Here is a 7923-nt window from a genome sequence, read left to right as displayed (position 1 = left end):
GGGCCGGCCTGGCACCGGCTGTCAGCATGGGGAGCATGTCTGTGGGTAGTTGTTAGCTCCAGAGAGCCAAAACAAGGCAGTCTCGGCTTTGGGTGGATACTGTTGGGTGCTCATCCCTAAATTCTTTTGAGTCTGGCCTCATGGCTTCAGAGCCGCAGGCTAATGAACTGGCCCTGAAGATGTTACCAACTAAAAGAACATGTCCTGGCAGAGGGCCCTGGAACCTGTTAAGTTGGGTCATGAAATCCAAAACCCTTGGAGCAGGAAGAGACATCCAAAGTTATCTAGACTGACTTTACTCCACAGATGAGGGTGCTGCAGCTCAGCAAGAAAAGGTCTCTTGCTCAAGTTAAGAACAAGTGAAAATATGTAACAACAGATCTGTGCCTCTGGGGTAGAAGAGAGGAACAGTTGTGTCTCATCTCTCCCCAAAATGTAACTGCGTCAACCCAAACCAAATGCACCCTCTTCCTTGACCTACGGGGCCTTCTCTACTTGGTCTCCCACCTCCCCGATGCTCCGAATCTCATTCTAAAAATTCTTGTCCCGTTGATAAGAAGGCCTAGCTTCTGGATGAGTCATGATATCCACCCACCTACCACCCCAAGTGACTGTGCCATACAGGAGACATTTTCAGGAATCATTGGTCCATAATGGAAGTTAACCCACTGAGCTGAAGTCGATGAAGTCAGAGCCTTGACACTGAGCCAACCCATATCTCATAGCCTGGGAGGGACTCCACTCAGCTTTGTCTTATCCAACCTCTCTTCCCAAGGCAGTGGATCAAATTGACGAGAACCCACCTGGAGAAAGTGGGTCACGTGAACATCACTGGAAAGGGTTTTCCATTTCATTGGGGCAACGTCAAAGTCAGGAAACTGCTACCTTCCTCAGCTCTGAGGAGTTCACCAGGAATGGGTCCCATTTCCCAAATCACAGAGCAGATAGAAAACCAACGCGCAGGTAAGGAATACTCGCCCTGGTCAATGGAAATAGGAAAATGGTGATGAAGACAAATCACTTTCCTATCTTGATGGGTGAGGCTCGTGGCCCGTTAGTCTCCCTTGCTCTCCTCACCTCCATCCATTTTGTCCCAATCCTTTAAATTTTCCAAATTTTACCTTCATTTAGTCATCCCTTAAAAAAGAAAAAAAAAAAAAAAAAAAAAGTCAAGGTCAAGATGTTGACCAAACCTTCATCACCGCTCGACACATTCTCTCTTCTCCCCGCTCGCACTCCCCCCCCAGCCAGCCTCTCCTCCAAAATGAGCCCACGATGAAAGTACAGCAGACTCCGTGCATTTTAAAGAGCTAGCCTATTTTCAACTATAAAATAATATGTGGCATAGAAAACAGCATGTAGGATGAAGAAAGATCCTGTTTAGTTTCAGTGTGACATTTGCCTGGGGGAAGAAGCGCAGAGCTCATTGGCGAGCCGATTGTTGAAGCCCTGACCAGTCAGTTACAAAGTGTCATCATTTAATATGCCAGGCAGCTCTGCCTTTTCGAGGCCAATCACTCCTTTTGTGCTGGGGACAGAGAGGGGGTGGGGTGCAGAGGAGAAATTGAGCGGAGCGGGGGGTGGGAACCTTAGAATGGAGGAGGTAAGGGGCACACGTCAGCGGAGGCTTACAGAGGGCCTCAATGCTCCGTCCCCCTCCCACGTCCACGTGAGCCTCACTGGTGCCCACTGGGGCCAGCACCCAGTGGCTCTTGGTCATGATAGCTGGCCAGGTGAGGCACCTGTAAATTAAGGACCCCAGACCTGCCCGGGCCGCAGACATGGGTATAGAGCGGGTCCAGAAGCCACAGAACTTACATATGTCCCTAGAGCTGGGGTCATCGTCTGGGTCCCAGGCACTAGCTTCTAAAGTTATGGGCCAAAAGGTCAGCAGATCTGAAGCTGTTACCACCTCCTGCAAGCTCAACACATTTCTGTGTTTAGACGTCAGTGCGAGATCCTGACTCCCTTTCATGACTCCGAGCTTTGTATCCACCCAACATACCATTAACAGGGTTCAGCCAAGGCAGGGCTTTTGACTCTCTCCCTCCCCCGCCCCAACCACGGCCCCCTCTCCCAGTCTGTCAGCCTTTTCTTCATCAACTATATTTGTTACAATCAAGTTCTGTCAACTGTCACAGCTTACACACAGACTGCCAGTAAATATGTCTTTCCACTCATTAGACATTCCTCCCAGTCACCTTGGGATTTCTACCTTGTCTATCTCACTCCAAAAAACTTTTGTTCAGAAGTATGAGACACCCACTGAGCAATGTCAGCTTGCGGCCATTACCTCAGGAAGTGACAGAAAACACCCAACTGTCACTCATTAAGATCCATTTTTTCCAGAGTTGATGTAAGTCAGACTTTGCCCCCAAAACGAATCATGATTTATTTAATATATTTGCTTCTACAAGTGTCAGCTCATCAGCTTAAAATGTTCCTCCTTTAACTCTATTGAGGACTGTACAGAAAGTTTTCTTTGAAACCTCGTTTTTGCTTTAAGGCTTAATAATTAAAACAGAACCAAGAACAGTCAAGACTCTGCTCTATAGGTGCACTTTGGTGGCCCCTGGTTTTATAATTATATGTACAAAGCAGTCGTGTTGGAATTATCGCTGGACACGCTGCGAAAATTGCCTCCCACTGAGCAAGCTGGCTTTTTCTGCCGGGCGCACCAGGCTGGGGCAAGATGAAATGAAAACCAGGGATGGTTTGAAAGCAGGGACAAAAATAACAATTAGGGAAGCGAGGAGGAGAAAAATGCAGTTTCTTAATTGCTCGGCCTAGGTGCCAGCGGGCAGCTCCCCACCACTCCGCAGGAGCGCGGGAACCCAGAAGGACCCGCTGCTGTCCAGGGGCCGAGGGGAGGCGGGCAAAGGTGCATCGGCCACAGCTTTGGGGGAAAGATGCCTGAGGCCTTGCTTTGACCTGGATTTCAGGAGAGATCAAAGCCTGCGCCAAAGAGGAAGGTGATTTGACGGGCTGATGACTTCCTATGGGGACCTCCAGCCCAAGGTCATTTCCAGCCATGCTCCCCTCTGCTTCAGATTTACTCTGGTCGGTCTGTTCTCCTGGGAGAACAGAAGGTCGAGCACCTTGGGAGGCGCCACTTGAAAAGTGAGAGCAATGCCCAGAAACTTGGCATCTTCCTCACCCTGACAGCAGGACTCCAGATAATTCTCACCCAGTACTGAGGCTTGCTTCCCTCCATGCCAGGGCCCAGGGACGCAGAGCGAGATCCATCCTGGGGGTCAGCCCCACCGAAAGAACTTAGCTCCCAGACCCATGTATGCAGCCCCATAAGGGTTGGTGTCATACCACAGGAACAGCAGGGAAGAGTCAAAAAGAAAGAAAATCCACGAGAGTTGCCCAAGAGGAGATCAGTGGTCTGGGGAGAAAGTGAGGCTCCTGTCGTGAAACCTGTTTACTACGCTCAACAGTCACTTGTCAGAGTGTGGCATGGGAGAGCCACGCCTCCCTCAGGCATCTGGTCTCCAAGACATTCAAAGCCCCTCAAAGTTGAAGAGCTTAAGATTCCAAGGGTACGATATCTGGTCAGGTGTTACTTTTGTTTGTTTCTGTATTACCAGGACAGAGCGGGCCTCCACCCTCAAAACTCCCCCCCACTACCCAGCTGAGGGCTCAGATTTGGCCCCCCCACCGCCACCTGTGGGTTCACTGGTAGACACGCGTGCCCTCGGGCAGCAGGGGGAGCTGGGTGTCTGAAGGAAGAATCCAGAAGCAGGCCATGGAAAAAAAGCACCCAGGAGATGGAGGGGGCCACCACTCTGGTCCAGATAACTCACTTCCAGCTTAAATCACTACCCTGGTTTTCCTGCTTCCACGGATCCATTCTCCAACAGAAACAGCCATGATCTTAAAATGCAGAGTTGGTCACAAAATCTCCCAACTGCCCTCACAAATCCCTCTCGTTTAAAACCTAACGGTGGCTTCCCATTGCTGGTAGGATAGAAGTCAGACTTCATAAGAGAGAGAGCAAGGCCCTGCTGAGTCCGTTCCACACCTTGCTGGCCTCACCCTAATCCTGGCCCTGCCTGCCTTATCCCACGATCGAAGTATCTCTGGGGCTTTGTGCCAGGCTTGGGTCACCAGAGACAAGGAAGACAAGACCAGCGCTGAGCCAGGTGTGGCTGGAGGTAAGGAACGACACACAGCCGCCCAGGAGATGGGGAGGAAGAAGGGGAAGAAAAGGGAAGAATGGTGGCAGAGCTGGCATTGTGACGCAGCACCCAGAGTTTCCGATGGGGTTCCCCGACAGGGTTTCCAACGGGGTTCCTAGGGGGAGTCTGATTCACTGAGCCCAGGTCACACGTCCCAGCCTTAGCTGCCGAGAGGGCCAGAGGAGTGAGCACGGTCCCGTCTCACATCTACTCCCCTCCAAGACTCATAGGGCAAAGAGTTCCCCAAATAGAAGACGGAGTTTGGGATGCTGGCCTCCAATGAAAGAAAATGTCTTCTCTCAACTCAGCGCATTGCCAAAGTACGGCTTTCCCAGGGAAATTGGCAGAAGTCCTCCGATGAGCCTCACGGGGGCGGGGGGACATTTTCCATCTCTCTAGCTCCCCAAATACTAGGAACAGGGCCATCCACCCCCAAGCACCAACCACATCCCTACCCTGCTCCTCGACCTGGCATGACAGGGAAACTCTGAGAGAGAAAAAAATAACCCCACATTGAAAGTCAGCCGGCAAATGGAACCCTTTCATGTTGGCCAGGATCCAGAGCTTGGAAGGTAAGATCAGATATGGAAGCGTTTGATGAGGTTAAGTCCATTTCCAACCCTTCATTCTGGCGTTTAAAGCCATCATCTGTTTTAAGAAGTGAAGAGCTTTAATGTGCAGGGGGTTACAGAGGAACCGGGCTCCTGCTTCGCGTAGAGCACCAGGAGGCAGGGGCTGTGGAAAGTTGTGGAACCTTTTTTCCTGCAACCCCATAAGGGAGCGAAGCCCCTACCTGCTGATCTCTAAAAATGGCTGCTAATGACATACAGCTATGCTGAAACAGGGACCCGTGTTCATTATAAATCAGGGTGGAAGATGTTCGAGATTGATGTGTCGCCTTGGAGGCACTAAGCCCAAGGAGGATCCCTTCCCCAACAGGAAGAAAAGGAAGTAGATGTGTTTTCTTCCTCTATTGGAGGGTTTGTCCCAGAGCCCCACTAAAATCTTGTTTCTTCCACAAAGCCGTCACTGATGAGTAAGCCCTTACTCCTGAACCCCTAGAGCATCTGTGGTCTAGGCCACTTGTTTCACATAATATAAGATCCTTCATTCTCTTATTCATTCATGCACCAACCCCCCCATTAAACCAACACTACGGGCTACTCAGAAGGTTTGAGGTAGAAGGCAGTTTGAAGATCTTCTCTTAATAGACAGAGAAACTGAGACAACACTGGACGTGGGGTTCACGGTAGGCATGGGGAATGACTGACTTGCCCAAGGTCACACCTGTCTTAGTGGGGGCTCTGGGCTCTGAGAGCTCCTAACAAACTAGTCCCTGTTGATGGTTTAATGTCCTCCACCCAGGCTGTATTCTTTCAAAACCAGCTATCGCCAAGCACTTCAATCTACTGAGAGGTCTCTCCACCCCATCAGACTATTAGCTCCTAGATCAGTGATTCTCAACCCTGGATGATATTGGAATCAATAAGGAGAGCTTTAAAAATAGTGATGCCTGGGCACTACCCCAGAGATTCTGATTTAATTAAGATTATAGGACGTGGCCTAGGCTTTGGGATTTTTTTACCACCACCTCTACTGCCCCCGGGTGATTCTAATGAGCATTAAAAGTTGAGAAGCACCATTCTACAACACTGTTTCTCAAAATTAGTGAGCATATGCATCACATAGTGGTGATCTGGCTAAATCGGAAATTTCAATTCATTAAGTCTCTGCTAAGGCCCAAGGTTCTGTGTTTCTAACAAGCTCCCAGATAATACAAATGCTACTGGTCTGTGAACCATACTTCGGGTAGGAAGGCTCTAAAACAGGGTTTCCCTTGGGGCCCCTGGGTGGCTCAGTCGGTCAAGCGTCCGACTTCGGCTCAGGTCGTGATCTTGCGGTTCATGAGTTTGAGCCCCGCATCGGGCTCTATGCGGACAGCTCAGAGCCTGGAGCCTGCTTGTCTGATTCTGTGTCTCCCTCTCTGCCCCTCTCCCACTCACACTCTGTCTCTCTCCTTCAAAAATAAACATTAAAAAAAAATTTTTTTAATAAAAAAAATAAAATAAAACAGGGTTTCCCAACCTCAGAACTAATCGACACTTTGGGGCTGTATAATGCTTAGTTTGGAGTGGCAATGGCGCAGAGGGAATTTTCCCGTGCATGACAGGATGTTTTGCAGCATCCCTCTACCCCCTAGATGCCACATCTCCGGTTGTAACAACCAAAATATCTCCAGACAACGCCAGATGACCCCTTGGGTGGGGGGAGCACAGTCACCCCAGTTGAGAACCACAGTTCTAGAGGACACACGTTGAAGCTAGCATCTTGAGTCCTCTAGCTCTCCATCCAAAGTCCTTTCTCTATGCCACATTGCCCTGTTAACTATCTTTTCCCACTCATCTTGCTTATGAAATTTGTAAATTAATTAAAAGTGAAGATGACATCCCGTTCATTCATTAATCAGCCAGTGATTCAGCAAATATTTGGCGAATGCCGAGCTGTTTGCTGAGCCTAGAGATGATAACAAAGGCACCCGAAGGCTACGTGTGAACTATCCCTTCAATCCTCCACACGGCCCTTGGAAGCAGGTCAGCTCCATATTACCCACAAGACAACCAAAGAGAAATTAGGTAACTTGCTCCAGAACACATAATAAGTTATAGAAACAAAAGGCAAAGGCAAGTGGGATACAGAGCTTCCTCAATGGAGTTCATGATCATGCAGTCAACACAGACAGCCATGATTCTGACTCTACCTCGATGTGGAAAATACTAGAGCCGCAGCCTGGGCAGAGAGGGGGGTCACTCGAAGAGAGTGGCCAGTTCTGCTCGAGGAGTGGAAGGGAAGGAGAAGACCTCACACAATAAGTGATAATTGAGCTAGATCTACAATGATAAGAAGAATTTCAGGAGTATCCCTTTCCTTGTCCATCCCCTGTACTCAACAGACTGTGAGCTTCTTAAGGGTACGGACAGACACTTCCCTATTTTTCTATCTTCAGTTCCTGGCATGGGGCCGGGTGCATAACAGGTGGTCCATCAATGTTGGGTGAATAGGTGAGCAAGCAAATCAGGTAGACAATAGAGACAACCCAGGGGGAGAGAACAGCATGAGTAAAAGCATGGAGGTGTAGACGGGTGCTGTGTGCCAGGAGAAGAGAAAAGAGGCCGGAGGCACGGGCATTCGGGGAGAAGGGGGCAGGAGACGAGCAGGCGTCTGACATTCTGATTCCCACACAGAACGATTTGAATCCCTTTCGCTGGGCTTTGGGGAAAGGGAAGCTTCAGAGTACCTCCCAGCTCACTGGGTTCCTTTTCCAAAGAGCACGAATCCATGTGTCAGGACAGGATTAGCTCTCATGAGTGCAGGGAAGTGGGATCAAGAACTTTGAATTCATTTAATACATGGGGAAGGAATCGTGCGTGCGTGTGTGCGCGTGTGTGCGTGTGTGTTTTAATTCTTACCATCCCCGATGAACTGATGGATCCAAGCCTTGGCATCAAGAGCTGTTAGAAAAGAGAGAGAGAATTGGGCACCTAGTGTCTCTGGATGGAAGGACACAATACACCTGTGAATCTCATCACAGCCCTGGGTGGAGCCACCAACTTGCAAGCAGCACAGAGGACGGAGGGACATGATAAATTTCACCATGGGGATCCAAACAGCAAAGTCCACTGTGGAACCTCTGTAGGACAAATGACTTGGTTCTTAACTAAGAAGAGAAGGGGGGGGGGTG

General features: G+C 49.6%; 1 long non-coding RNA gene across 1 annotated transcript in view; it reads right to left on the bottom strand.

Annotated features, from left to right (window-relative positions):
- Nucleotides 1-643: 643 nt before the first annotated feature.
- The window catches only part of LOC121037241 (uncharacterized), a 49834-nt gene continuing 42554 nt past the window's right edge, over nucleotides 644-7923 (bottom strand). Inside the window, exon 3 of the long non-coding RNA XR_005793669.1 lies at nucleotides 644-1137. This is a non-coding gene — a long non-coding RNA (uncharacterized LOC121037241). The remainder of the gene's footprint in view (nucleotides 1138-7923) is intronic.

This window comes from Herpailurus yagouaroundi, unplaced genomic scaffold (genome assembly GCF_014898765.1).
Source record: "Herpailurus yagouaroundi ecotype Mexico unplaced genomic scaffold, PumYag 163, whole genome shotgun sequence".
Classification (NCBI taxonomy): domain Eukaryota; kingdom Metazoa; phylum Chordata; class Mammalia; order Carnivora; family Felidae; genus Herpailurus; species Herpailurus yagouaroundi.
The sequence above is the reverse complement of the archived record's forward strand: the minus strand, read 5'-3'. Positions and strand labels throughout refer to the sequence as shown.